This window comes from Protopterus annectens, chromosome 2.part0, assembly GCF_019279795.1.
Source record: "Protopterus annectens isolate FY-2018-M chromosome 2.part0, PAN1.0, whole genome shotgun sequence".
In the NCBI taxonomy this organism is placed as follows: Eukaryota; Metazoa; Chordata; order Ceratodontiformes; family Protopteridae; genus Protopterus; species Protopterus annectens.
In genome coordinates, this window is record NC_056728.1 from 475,911,692 (window position 1) to 475,926,674 (window position 14,983).

A 14,983-nucleotide genomic window follows, 5' to 3' on the forward strand; every position below is an offset into this window, starting at 1 on the left:
CAGTGGGACAATGACCTCCTTTTTTCTGGATGAAAAGCCCTTAGTGATGAGGTGTGCCACATAGAAGGATTTCCTGACTGTTGTGGCGATGTGGTTATCGAAGGTGAGACCACTGTCCACCTGTGTCTCTAAGTCTCTTATCACACTTTCGATGTTTAGTGTACTGCCACCTATGTGGTAATTCACGGGTACATGTTTTTTCCCAAAGGGGATAACTATACATTTCTTGGCATTGAGCTTGAGCCCATGGCTCTGGCACGAAGCATCTGTTTCTGTAAGGCCCTTTTGTAGAGTATCCACGTCATTTGGAGATTCAATAATGGCTCCCAGTTTGCAGTCATCTGCGAACTTTGTTATCCAGATTCCCTTAGGATTGGCCTGTACTTTTCTTCAGGAAGTGATATGAATACACACTTGTGACTTGTTCTGTTACAACAGATTAAGCATTTTGGTATGGTCTCGTTTGTAATAACATGCAAATGAAATGGGGTAATTTAGACTGCATATTCCTGATTTTCAATGTAACCACGCAAAGGATTGCCACATTTTCTCTCCAATGCTTTCTCCAATTTTAGATTATTTTATGGTCAATTTTATACTCATTTCAATGTGTCTTTTAATGAGTAGCTTCAAAATGCATACACTGTTCCAATTATAGTTTGAGATGGACATTTGTTAAATAGTAGGGATACATCCACTATGTATGATAGTCCTCCCAAGCATTTGGCACAAGACACATAACATTACTTTGGAAAGTACCATGTATCACAAACTGAAATATTTTAGCTGGCTGATAGTTGCAGAGGGGGTGCTGCTGACTGCTACATTGATGATCCGGGTGTGTAATATGCCTAAGGTGCCACAGCACCGTCTATAGGAAGTGGAGCAAATGGTCAGTTCCAGGTTTGTAAAGTGCCGAAGGTACCAGAGGGCCATCTGTGGGAAGTGGAGCAAATGCTCAGTTCCAGGTTTGTAAAGTGCCTAAGGTGCCAGAGGGCTGTCTGCAGGAAGTGGAGCAAATGGTCAATGGCTTGCTTCCTATTTTGGGAGACAGAATGAGTCTGAAGACCAGCAGTGGGGAAGGCAATAGAGGCCACAGGTAATTACTAGCTCTCAGACAACTGCTACAAGGGCAAGCATAAGCACTTTCAACAATATGAAGAGGCACATGGTTGAATCTGCTGGCATGTTTGTGTGAGTGTGACTCTGTGAAAGCTAGTTTCAGCAGCAAGGCACCATATGATGGCAACTATTGCTATCTGCTGTTATTTCCTGGCCACTCACTCCTAGAGCTGCCAAAGTTAATCTACTCTAAAGAAGAAGCACTCACTTGATAATCATGTGTTACAGCAGGCATATCAAACCACATAATTTCATAGTTCATAGATAAGTATTAGGCTAACTGCCCTTGTGGGTCATTTTAAGCCTAGCCAATTACCCCTATGTGAGAATCAAACCCTACACTTTGTGTCTTTTAGGTAAACACCTTAACCATTATGCTACCCCTCCCATATTCAAAAATGCACTTCCCCCACTAACATAAATTATGCAGTTGAGTTTCCCACATTTGGGGAAATCATAGGGGTCAACCCAAACAAAGTATGCAATTGAAGAGCCTCATCCTGGGGAAACCACCTTCTTGATCGTGGTATTCCCCCTGCCAGGTAGAATATATGGGCATATTCAAGAATTACCAGCAGCCAGGAGCAGTCAGCAGAATCAAATAAAATAAATACTTTCTAAAGAATAATTTTCTAATCATGCCTGTTACAACAGTTTCCCTTTAGCGAGACACTGGCATAGCCCCATTAGAAGCCATATTTTTTAAAAGTCTATTGCAATGATTAATATAAATAGCTAAAACTGACAATACTGCATTTTGCAACACAAATAGTCTTAAGCATAATTTGCCAAGTAGGTGATGACTGCATACATTTTTTGTTATTATCATTTTTTGTTTAGGAGCTAATTCTGTTGCTGCAACATTCTCTGCCTAAGGAAGTCCTGGCACTGGTATGCTAAATACGCCCTTTGCTCAGGTCTGTTCAAAGTCAGAAATAGTTTAATACCATACTGGATTCAAATGTTTAAATCTATCCACACATTCTAAAGATATGCTGACACATGAACTAACAATGCTAAACAGACCTTATCTATAGTTTTGTGTGTGTGTGTGTGTGTGTGTGTGTGTGTGTGTGTGTGTGTGTGTGTGTGTGTGTGTGTGTGTGTGTGACCCAAATATGCGCCCCCCACAAACACAGCTTGGACTCTTGGCTGAGGACACAACTCTACAGCTGTGCCAGTGGGGAATCTTATTGGGGACCCAGAGAGAGAGAGAGAGAGAGAGATAAAACAACCCAGATCCCGGACTGAGTGTGTTCCCTGTGTGCTCTTAAGGGAAATTGTGTTTGATGCAGACAGTGGCATCTGGAATACCGGATGTATCCATTTTTATTCCAAGTGAATGTCCCTGTCTAGTGTCAGTGGTGAGGATTCAAGCTCCTTGATTACTGGGCCAGAGATGGGAAATCACACTTGTAACAGTAAGTGGCATTCAGATATTCAGCACCCCTGACTCCCCTGTACTGTTTACTATTAATAATGTGATGTACAAAAGCACAGCAGTTTCTGACTTCCTTTAAAAATGGAATGCAGGGTAATGATTTTACAGAAAGCCCCTCCCAGATCCTATAAAATTATCTTGCAGAATATCTTAATAAAATGAATGTCTAAAGGTAGTTGATAATGGTAGTTGATTATCAGAATGCTAAGAACTGAATAACAAAATCAGAAGTTAACAGTTGTGTAGAGTTGAGTTGGCTAGATACTGTCTTTATGTGTTGTCAGAATGTCTAACAGCGGGTTGGATGAGACCAGCTTTGCTGGCTTTTTGCTTGCAATTGTCCACAGAAAAGCAAAACCACATTTGACAGTTTATTTTGGTTTACCTTACTAAAGGCATCCTTGGCAAAAAATCTCTCTCTGTCTCTAGCTTAATAAAGTTTTGCATTTAGTAGTATGTATTGTCTAGCTTTGAACTCCCTGTATATTATAAAACGCACACTTTTCTCTGTTTTATATGCCACTATGTCACATATGGCTATTGTCTCCTTCCATTGCTAGTAGTTAATGTTGGCTGCAGTGGTGCAGCAGTTAGCATTGTTAGCTCACAGCAAAAGGGTCTCTGGTTCAATTCCCAGATGGATTGCCTTCTGTGTGGAGTCTGCATGTCCTCCCTGTGACCAACTGAATGTTAAAAGACATGCAGCTAGGTGTATGAGTGTGTGTGTGTATGAGTGTGTGTGTGTGTCTTCTCCGAAGGTTGGGTGCCAGGCTGACACTGTAAAAATTCACTGCCAATCATAAGCAGACCAGTGATCCGCTGTGGTGACCCCTAACAAGGAAAAACCAAAAGATTGCTAGTAGTTAATGTTATACAAAATTATGCTACATGAAACTGCCAACAGCCTTTCATCTGCTAATGTTCTGTCAAACCTATTTCAGAAAAAAAATGGCTAAGCTGGTTTTTCCTCTCTTTTTCTAGTGTATTCTGCATTAGACATTCAGTCCGACATATTAATCTGTTATTTAAAAAGTAAAAGGGTAAAACACTCTAAAGAAAAAAAATAGATTCCCGATATGAGTAGAGGTTGTTGTGAGTAGTTATCACTGTTGTCCAACTTCACATAGAGGATTATGATCGGTTTGCCAGTCATAATCCGTTTATTATGTGTTCGAGACATGGATGACAAGAAATTCATCTCTAGAGAAAAGCTTGAGAAGTAAATTTTGGCATTCATGTCAAGAACACATAACTTAAGATTGTGATTGGCAAACCAATTATAATTCTTCATAATTGTGGAGTTTTATCTGTTCCATGTACTACTAGTTACAGAGAAAAAAAAAATTAATACATTTTAAAAATTTAATAAATGTTTTCCCAGTTTTCAAACCCATAAAATATTTAGCTAATGCTGTCAGAGAGGTAGTGTAACATAGTCCTTTACATTTACCCTCACCTTAAATGCCTTTCAACTGTCTAGATTTTCGCAGGATGTCAGGATTGCTGATTCCTATTTTTGGTCTGTTCCTCATAAAATCTGTGGTTTTCGGACAAGCCACTAAGGACTCTAGTCACTAAATAATGACAATTGTTTGAGTTTCAGATCTCACAGGGGGTGGTCTTACCTGGCCAAAGTGGAGAGCGGGACGCACCTGAAACAAAAACAGTGTATTTACTGTAAAAGTAAGCTGAAAAGTGCAGATTCAGTGACATGGGTGCCAAGTGCAACACTTAAAGTTTACATTAGTGACAAAAAAATAAAAAGTGTTCTGAGAGCTACATCTTTGACACTCTCCCTTTAAGGAAATGGCACTATTACATCCTATTATTCTAGCAACTCACTTTGCTTGAGAAGTTGGGGACACTTTAGCAGTATGAACAGCAGGCAGAAACAAATCTTTTATTTCTGCTGCTGACATTTGCTGGTCAGTAGGGGGCAGATTTTACTGCCAACAGCTAAACCCACCCTTAACAACATAAGCAGGAGGTGCTTAACATTTGTTAAAGTCGGGTCGCATGCCACTCTGACTCTTAACTGGTTTGTCTTTTTCAGAATATCAGAGCATAATCGGCGCACTCCATATACTACATTATGTATAAGCAGAAAGAGGAATCATTCAAATGATAAAACGTTTATTTTGCTGTCCTGTATTTTGTAATAAAAAGAAAACAAAACCCTCAAAAAATGGCTCTGCAGAGGTAAATGCATGCAGAGTCAGATCTTAAACGTAAAAGCAGAAATAAAACATCACACCAACCAGAAAGCTGAAATAACTTTAGAATAATATATTGATAGATAAAAAAATATATGAATAAGCATCTGAACCAATAAGTTTTTTTGACTGTCGTGAAAAATATTGATATTCAGAACATGCGTTCTGTGGAGGGAGGAAAGGAAAAGTACTAAGATTTAAGTAAGGTTGCTTGGATTGGAACTTCACTTATAATGTAGGAAGGACTGGCTATTCTTCACAAGCATGTTTGTAAGTAGACATCAGTAAATGTAACAATACTTTAATAGTCTGTCTGACTAAAACTGTGATGATTTAATTCAGATAGGTAGTGAGTGATAAAATCATATTGCTTTGCATATTTGAAGTTGAAACATGGAACTAGTAAGATTTAGTCCCAGTATCAGTTAATGTACCCGATGACTAGAATCCTGAACACCTGATATGAAAAACAGGTTGATTAGGCTGGGTGGGTCAAACAGTCATTTTCATAACAGATCCTGCTGCAACATTCCATCTTGTCAGGACTTCTGCAGGCCTATATACTTTTATAAATATTTGTGGGAAGCTGCAGACAGAGTCACAGATGCAGAAACTAATGCATAAGCACCATTCTTTTTAATTAAGTGTCAAAGATGACACAATCACATCACATTCTAAACACAAGGTACTAAGGGCACTGAACGAACACTACACTAGTCTGTTACCAACTTCTCGCAAATATTGGTCTTCTGGTTCAGTTCTCAGCTGGGGTACCTTCTGTGTGGAGTCTGCATGTCAGACCTGTGTCTGCATGGGCTTTCATGGTGTGCTGTGGTTTCGAAGGATATGGTACAGTCTAACTGGAAATTCCCCAAATGCTGGTAGGTATGCATGCACTATGAATATACGTGCATATGAGTGCAAACCCTTTGATGTGTTGGCACCCTGTTCTTGATTAGTTCCACTGCAGTCTACCGACTGGGTACCAAGGTAGGGCCTGTCTCCCTTGTGACCCTGACTTAGATTAAGTGGGTTTTTGGAGAATGACTGAATGAATGAATATCACCTGAAAAAGGAAAGTTTTAAACAGATCTGTAATTTGTTAGTCTGGCTTTTTCTGAAGCACTGTAGGCGCAATGATTGAATAACATAATACAAATACTGTGTGAGGATTGGATTCAGGCCATAAGTAGTCTATCCCAGCTTACAAAACACCTACGTGACATAACCCCAGTGGCATGCAGTCATTCCGTAGAAGTCAAGCAACATTACTGACTGGGCCATTCAAAACCTTTGAATAGAAAATAATCTCATTCTAGCTCTCAACAAAGAAGTCTTTTTGCAGAAAACAAAGTGACAGTTTTACATATTTCACTGTTCTGGCCAATCCTTCCCGAAGAGGATAGGGAGAATGAAGTTGTCCATCAAAAGTATGAAGCAGCATCACAGGCCAAATCTGCACTGTAGCAATTTCGCCACATAGAAACAGAGCTTTTAGCTGCAGAGAACTGATTTTCAACAGTTAAAAATAGTGTCCAATCTACAAAATGCTACTGAAGATTCTGTCAGAACTGAGTGGCTTGCGGTTTAAACAATGCCACAAAACTGTCTGTGCGGGAGCATTTTCTGTTTTCCATTGATATGCCATGAGGCAAATGAGCATCGAACTTGAACATTTCATTAAACTGCCATGAGGTACAGGCACTCTGGTTTTGTGTGAAAGCTTAAAGAATAAGTACCATTTTCTGAAAACCTTTCAAAAATGCCTAAAAGCAAAGATACCAATGAGTTCATTGAACCATTTCAGAATGAGAAAAATCTTAGAAAAAAATAACTGAAAATACAACTCACATTATTAGAATTCAGCATTTTGGACAATATTTTCCTTATTGTTTTATGATCTACAGCATAGTGCCTTCTGGATTGTTTAAAAAGTTTTCAGTCAGATTGTTATCCAGCCATCCATTCTCAACCCCTTTTTCTATTTTGCACATGGGGTCGGGGTGTCACTACAGCAGTGATAATCATCCCGAACCAGGATTTACACTGCCGGGTGGCTAGTCCTGCCACAGTCAGATTGTTATCATGTATGTTTAAAGATTCATCTTGGGCTTACCGATTCATTTCACCCAACCAATGTCATTTCTTCAAGGAACTTTTGCAAAAACTTGTAAGCAGTAGGTAAAAAATTTAACCTCTACAACTTCACTTTAGTTTTTTGTGAAATTAGTTGAGATGTTCAGGTTGATATATTTCTACATCATTCCACTCAACTGTCTAGATTTTTACAGCATGCCCAGATATTTGACCAATAGATTTGTTCTGTTCCTTATAATATTTGTGGATTTCTGACAAATCACTGAATATTGAAATCACTAACTAATAAAACACACTTGAGTTTCAGACTTCATATCCTTAAAGAAAATGCATGCCAATGCAAAACCTGTTATTGTAGCAACTATTCTAAGTTTATGAGAGCAATATTTAAAAACTGTACCTATTTTTGGGCCCATTATTTGGCTTTGTCCAGATTTCTCGCATTGAGATGCTTAGAGGTATGCAAGGGATGATGCATTTAAGGTATCTGATAATTTTAGCCTGTCTAAGGAACAGTGATGTAGTTTAGACACTAAACAGCTCAAGCTTCAGCAGGGTTTATGGTTGGCATAATGGTTAAGGTGTTTCTCTCACAGACACAAGGTACAGGGTTTCATTCTCATCACTTAAATGAAATTGTCATGACTTAAAATGACCTGCAAGAGAGCTAGCCTAGGACTTGCTTGTGAACTTATTTATGGCTAGGCTTAAAATGACCCTTGTGGTTGTTACCTTAGTAAACAGCTATGAAAACTGAGAGCCTAAAACAACTTGCCATATATTCAATATTTACATTATACTAAAAATCATGGTCTAAAAGTGTCTATTGATGCATATTTGACTAATTTAAGACACAGAGCTAAAGGCTGTGAGTATGACAATTTGCATGATTCATTACTGAGAGATTGAAGAGTTTGTGGTATTAGGAAGTAAACTACTTTTGAAAACTGATTTAATACTAGAAAAAGCTGTGAGTGTTTTGTTAAGCAGAGGTGAAATGAAAGAACTTGCTTAAAATTTGGATCTGTGTAAAATTAAGTTAAAGCAAAGGTCTGTTGACAATAGACAAATTACTACTGCTAACTCCAGGTACAGTTTGAAAAAATGCAGCTAACAGTATGCGAACAAGTAGGGCTTCTGTAATGCTTGAGGCTAATGATGCACTCAGAAATGAAAGGCACCCAGGTGAACCACAAACATATTGTCCTAAGCATGCTATCAAGATGCGAGGAAAGTTATATCCAACTCTTAAAAGAGAGTGTCACATGTAGTGAAGCTACTCATTTTTCTAAAGTATACAAGTTTAAAAGAATAGCTCAAAAACCTGTATTGGAAGTAGCTGAAACAAGTGCAGCCAGTATCAATGCAAATGACAATGTAATTAATTGATCAATATAATACAAGCAACTGTCTGAGTGCACACTGAGCTCAGAGATGCTGAGAGCGAACTGGTAATTATCATATTTAAGTCTTATACCATTCCTGAGTACAATATTATCACCATGACTTCATTCAGTTTCATAATTGGTACATTCTAGGCATAGACTCACTGTCTGTCAAATAATATTGTGTTTGTGTCCAAAAACTGAGAATATAATCTCATGTTTCAAGCTGTGTCAGTTTAGCAACCTAATATTTTAGACAGCCCAAGATACATATTGAAGGGCATGATTCAATGTGAAACTATGTAGTACTATCAGAGGCACTGATTCACAGTTACAGACAGTAATTCACACAAAGAATCAATGACTTCCATATCATCAAAATAAATTATTTGCATGTTTGCTGAGGCAATAATTCACATTTTCTTGCAGTGAATAAGGATAAGTCTCAACAACAGACTGCAGTGCACAGTAATGTGGAATCAGAAGGAACAAACAGCAAAATGACTGGAAGGTCATCAGCTGACTTCCCTAAGCAGTATGCCTATTTGTTCACAAGTCCAAGTTGCACACCATGATAGTGCAAAATAAAATTAAATCCAGAGGTGTTACCTGCTGTTCATACACCCTGAAAATGTTACTACCACAAAGGCAAAGATATATTGGAGAACTGTGATATACAGAAGACCTGCAAGCGACAACCAAGCAAACTGTGCCCACATCATGGGACAATAGTAAGGACACTGCGGTTTAATATGGCAAGACTAGACTCTGCAATGACTGCAAGACCTGAATAAAGCTATGATGAGGGGAGCACTGTCCTTTAAAAAAAATACAGAAGTAGTTTCTCTTATGCAAAGGACAACACTTTTTTTCTGCCCTTGATGCCAACCAGTGCTTTTCATAAACAAATTAGACAAGAACAGTTCCAGGTTAGTTGACCGGAAAGAGGCTGTACATCTTGCCTACTTAGACTTTAACTTGCTACCATAACCAAACATTAGTGCACTATTCATTTAGATTTGGCGTGGGTCCTAGGGCTGTAGCAGGTATAAAACCCTGCCTAGGACACAAGATATAGAGATTAATAATAACTATAGATCACCCAGGAAAGATAATGAAAGCCAGTGAGGTACCAGCATGTTAGCACTAGGGCTTGTTCTTTTTAATACTCTTGTAAGCAGCACTGAGAAAAAAATAAAATACCCTACAGAGCTTTTGCAGACTGCATCCCTTTATTTTAATATAATGATACAACAAGGGGAAACAGCAAACTCCCTGAACAGATACTGTCGTAAATTCATTCCTTTTTTTCTTTCTTTCTTTCGTTCTGCTTTAATAGCTATTGCTTACACATCATCATATGTAGACGATTGATTGACTGATTCATTCATTTCATATTCCAATAACCATGTAATTCTATTCATGTTCTCTGATATGCCAGAGCCTATCACACAATTAAAACTATAAAGAACATGTATTCAAATACCCTGCCATGTTAATGGTGGATTCTGATGGTACTGTACTTCATGGCTCAGATTGCAACATTCCAGCCTGCTGTGTTAAATTGTTCAAAAAAAGGCTTTTGTGCATGCATTTCTGGTGCTTTGATCTTTGCAGCAGCATAAAAGAAAGGAAAATAAGAAGATGGCAACCAAAATAGTGTGCCTCATGTAAGGAGAAATTGGAACAGCTTGTTATGTATAGTCTTGAAGAAAGAAACAAAGAAGAACATGAGAGCAACTTTTAAATACAGCAAAGGAATCCAATAGCCATGTTAATGGTACTGCTCAAAGACAAACCAAAACAAAAGAGAGAAACTATTAGGAAGGACAAGGGAACAAACTGTAGATACCAAGTAAACAGCTCAGGGTACAGGGCAATGCAAAGACTTTTTATAGAATTGATGGTTGCTGATTGGAACAGCCTTCTAGAAGACAGGCATGTAAAAGCAGGGATGGGATTCCAGAATGCAAGGAACAGAGGTAATGAAAGTCTTATGACAAGCGTGTGCATACAAATATGATTAAGCAGTTGGTTAAAGCAGGCTCTACAGCTTAACAGTTATGGGAATAGGAAGTTAGGAAAGCTATGTGGTCCTTTTCTGCCACCAGAATTTGTGTTTCTATGACCTGCGACTCTACTTGAAGCTCAGCCTATACTTCTCCTTCTTATGTAGCCACCTGCCATCTTATTTCATTCTTTCATCTTCACTTATCAATACATATTCTCTAAATTCTTATTTTTAAATCTTACTACTTTCTGTGTTTTTGTCTAGCCATTATGATGCTCCATATACTGCATTCCACCACCCCATGGGATATTGTCTGCATCTTCCTGTTACTCATTTGGAGAGTTCCTGCAAAAGCTCTGTAGGGTATTTTATTTTTTTCTCAGTGCTGCTTACAAGAGTATTAAAAAGAACAAGCCCTAGTGCTAACATGCTGGTACCTCACTGGCTTTCATTATCTTTCCTGGGTGATCTATAGTTATTATTAATCTCTATATCTTGTGTCCTAGGCAGGGTTTTATACCTGCTACAGCCCTAGGACCCACGCCAAATCTAAATGAATAGTGCACTAATGTTTGGTTATGGTAGCAAGTTAAAGTCTAAGTAGGCAAGATGTACAGCCTCTTTCCGGTCAACTAACCTGGAACTGTTCTTGTCTAATTTGTTTATGAAAAGCACTGGTTGGCATCAAGGGCAGAAAAAAAGTGTTGTCCTTTGCATAAGAGAAACTACTTCTGTATTTTTTTAAAGGACAGTGCTCCCCTCATCATAGCTTTATTCAGGTTTTGCAGTCATTGCAGAGTCTAGTCTTGCCATATTAAACCGCAGTGTCCTTACTATTGTCCCATGATGTGGGCACAGTTTGCTTGGTTGTCGCTTGCAGGTCTTCTGTATATCACAGTTCTCCAATATTTCTTTGCCTTTGTGGTAGTAACATTTTCAGGGTGTATGAACAGCAGGTAACACCTCTGGATTTAATTTTATTTTTCACTATCATGGTGTGCAACTTGGACTTGTGAACAAATAGGCATACTGCTTAGGGAAGTCAGCTGATGACCTTCCAGTCATTTTGCTGTTTGTTCCTTCTGATTCCACATTACTGTGCACTGCAGTCTGTAGCTGAGACTTATCCTTATTCACTGCAAGAAAATGTGAATTATTGCCTCAGCAAACATGCAAATAATTTATTTTGATGATATGGAAGTCATTGATTCTTTGTGTGAATTACTGTCTGTAACTGTGAATCAGTGCCTCTAATAGTACTACATAGTTTCACATTGAATCATGCCCTTCAATATGTATCTTGGGCTGTCTAAAATATTAGGTTGCTAAACTGACACAGCTTGAAACATGAGATTATATTCTCAGTTTTTGGACACAAACACATTATTATTTGACAGACAGTCTAAGTCTATGCCTAGAATATACCAATTATGAAACTGAATGAAGTCATGGTGATAATATTGTACTCAGGAATGGTATAAGACTTAAATATGATAATTACCAGTTCGCTCTCAGCATCTCTGAGCTCAGTGTGCACTCAGACAGTTACTCCCCCATTTACCATTCTGCAACCCACCTCTCTTACCATATATATATGTGTGTGTGTGTGTGTGTGTGTGTGTGTGTGTGTGTGTGTGTGTGTGTGTGTGTGTGTGTGTGTGTTCCTGCTTGCTCCTACCTGCTTTTGTTAAGCCTTCTAGTACCTGCTGAGTTTCTAACAATAATTTGGTTATCATTACGAGAACTAGCCACCCAATGGTGTCAATTTTGCCTTCATATGATGGTCACTGTAGATGTGGCACCCCAACCCACCCCATTACTTTGAGGATGTTCGGTTATACCTGCAGAACTTCTGGCACCGGCTCTGTAGTCTAGACTCTGAAATGTTCTTCTGTTTTGTGATTTCTCTTGTGCCATTGAATGAATTACTCCCATGGTGCGCCTTTGTTGTATACTAGTTGTCTCTCATCATTACTGCTACAGTTATTACTTGATGTTGGGGAGCCTGATGAATTGCAGAAGTGAATTTGGCTGAGGATCAATTTATTCTTTTTGGCCAAATCCTTTGCTCACTGACCCTCCCTCCCCATATTTATAACCCACTCTGAGGTGCTATAGCCTCAGAATTGGTTATAATTAGTTGGGGGAAACCCCAATTCACTTTATATAACACATTAATTCAGTAAATGGGATTTAAAAAATATTTTTGGATGAATTAAGTCCATTAATCTGCAGTGGTTATCTTAGTGATACACAACCTAAAAGTGACCCTAAACTGATGACAGATAAATATTCTTCCTTCTGATGGTGTGGCCAGTGTTTCTAACAAAGTCCTCACATTACTGCATGCTAACATGCACAGTAAGGTTAACAAAGTTCCTGAACTACAAATGTTCTCTGTCATATAAGTTGGATAGTTTTACTCTAATGTAGTCATGCCTTAAACTCTGCATCAGTGACTTGGAAATCAAGGTTCTAACTAATAAGGTACTTTAGTGCCAACTTTAGACATCTATGTGGGTAAAGTGTCCTGGTTAAAACTAACTGTTGTCTTTTATGGTTACTCTACAAAGATTAAATCTCCATGGATAATATAAAGTTTTATGATAGCCAAAATAAAAAAGTGGTAGTCCTGGCTTGGGAAATTTGCAAGTACCTTAAAACAATCACCTTCTGTTCTGAAGTTCCTCAGCAGATGGAACATTGGGAGGGGATGATGAAAAACAAACCTTATGGTGAAAGAGAATGCCAAGAGGAAGGAGTTACTGCTGCTCAAGGGTGAGCTAACAAGAGAGAGAGAAAGGAGTGTTATAAGGGAAAAGAGCAAATATACATCAAGATTATAGCAGAGCTCCTAGATGAGAAATGGAAATGAGCAGTTCACCAAATGAAAAGCAAGCTGGAAGCTTTCTACATATAAACATATGCTGTGGGAGGTACAGAAAATGATTATTTATTGGCACTTAGGCAATAGAGTTAGGGCAAAGACCATTTAGAAGGAAGCTGGTGTGACACCCATGCCCTGGCCTAGCAATCAAGGAGCCTCAATCCTCACCACTAACACCAGAGAGGGCATCTCATATAGGAGGAAAGGATAAGAAATATGCACAGTAAAGTGCAATTTCCCTTAAGAGCACATAGAGATCACAGTCAGTCTGGGGCTGGTCACTCCCTTGCTCTCCAGGTCCCCAATATGATTCCCCACTGGCATAGTTATAGGGTCCAGATTTCAAGCAGCTGAGCAAGCTAAAATCTCCACCACCCTCTCTGTCCAACCAGTGTTTTGTGTTCCTGCCCAAGTAGCTGACACACACACACACTTTGAGAAGAGTTTATACAACCACACAGACACTCCTGGGGAATGCTGACACAGGTTCTCCAGCTGTGCCCCCTTTTCCCAGACTATATTGTAGTAATCCTGCTACCACCCAGCTAAGAATTATCAGCTACTCAAAGGCCCTTAAAAGGGTGTCCAATTATTACTGTACAATATTATTTTCCAATTGGTAGTATGACTAAACAGTCTCAAGGCTTATTAGAGTGACTTGGTACAGGATCCTTATATACATGCAATGTACTCTTAGAGCTTAACTTATCTCTACACAAAACCGCCACAGTTGAAAGGTTTTAAAATATTTAATAATAAATAATAAAAACACAAGATAATACTTTTTACTACACAGTGCTAGTCAAGAGTTCAGAGATCACAGAGAAATACTTAAAGTAATTCAGTAGTACAGTTCTGACATCACAAAAAATAGTCTAATCTTTCTAGTTTCTGGCTATTTCTAAAAGAAAACACAAGTCTAAGATAACTTACTTATCAAGCAAGACAGTGCTGTTGAGTTGGATAGTCAAGACAAAAATGCTTAATGCCTTCTGGTTCTTTCTGTTTAAATTGAAATTGCAGTTTTGATAAACATTACATCATTCTTACACTTCCCTGGGTTCCCAGGCCACACAGAAACTGCATTTACATTCTTTTACACCTGGGCAGAAATCAGAGCAATAAAAATACATTTGCATGTTTAAATCCAGCAATCTAACTCTTGGTTAAAACAATAGAAAGAATGTGCTAGCCCAGATGGAATGACTCTGAATCTTTAACTTCAAAGGACAGGCATGAAGTAATTTTAATTTCAAAGGACAGACAAGAAATGCTTGTCTTAGCTTTCGTTACAGCAGAAGGCAATGTTGTTACATTGTTTTAAGTTCAGCATTTCACGGCATATTCTTTCATTTAAGAAAACAAGCCTGTATTTCAATATTCATATTTACAAATGATAGAATTATGTATAAAATCCTATCTGGCTAGGCTGGCAGCCTTCACACCCCCCCCCCCCAGAGAACTCAAGCTAGTTTTTAAGTGACCCTTGAGAAACGCCGCTTGAGAGGGTTAGGTCTATCTGAGTGTACCTTACCCCATTCTCTGTCTTGACAGCCCATCTGCATTGGCATTGCTACTTCCACTGCGGTGCTGCACCGCCATATCATATGACTGCAACCCTAGGCTCCATCTTAGCAACTTGGCATTTTGCTGGCTGGCTCTATTTAACCATGTTAGGGGGTTGTGATCTGTCATAACAGTGAATTTCCTTCCATACAGATAAGGCTGAAGTTTCTGCAATGCCCACACTATGGCTAGACATTCCTTTTCTACAGCTGCATAGCATTCCTCCCTGGGTTGGAGCCTAAGACTGAGATAAACCACTGG

General features: G+C 38.7%; 1 protein-coding gene and 1 non-coding gene across 2 annotated transcripts in view; one reads left to right on the forward strand and one right to left on the reverse strand.

Annotated features, from left to right (window-relative positions):
* SNX32 (sorting nexin 32) overlaps positions 1–14,983 on the forward strand; it is a 463,165-nt gene that overhangs the window by 244,594 nt on the left and 203,588 nt on the right. The gene's annotated exons all lie outside the window — the stretch shown is intronic.
* On the reverse strand, positions 1,516–1,673 carry LOC122793790. Its single transcript, XR_006363536.1, has one exon. It is a non-coding gene; the product is annotated as a U1 spliceosomal RNA (small nuclear RNA).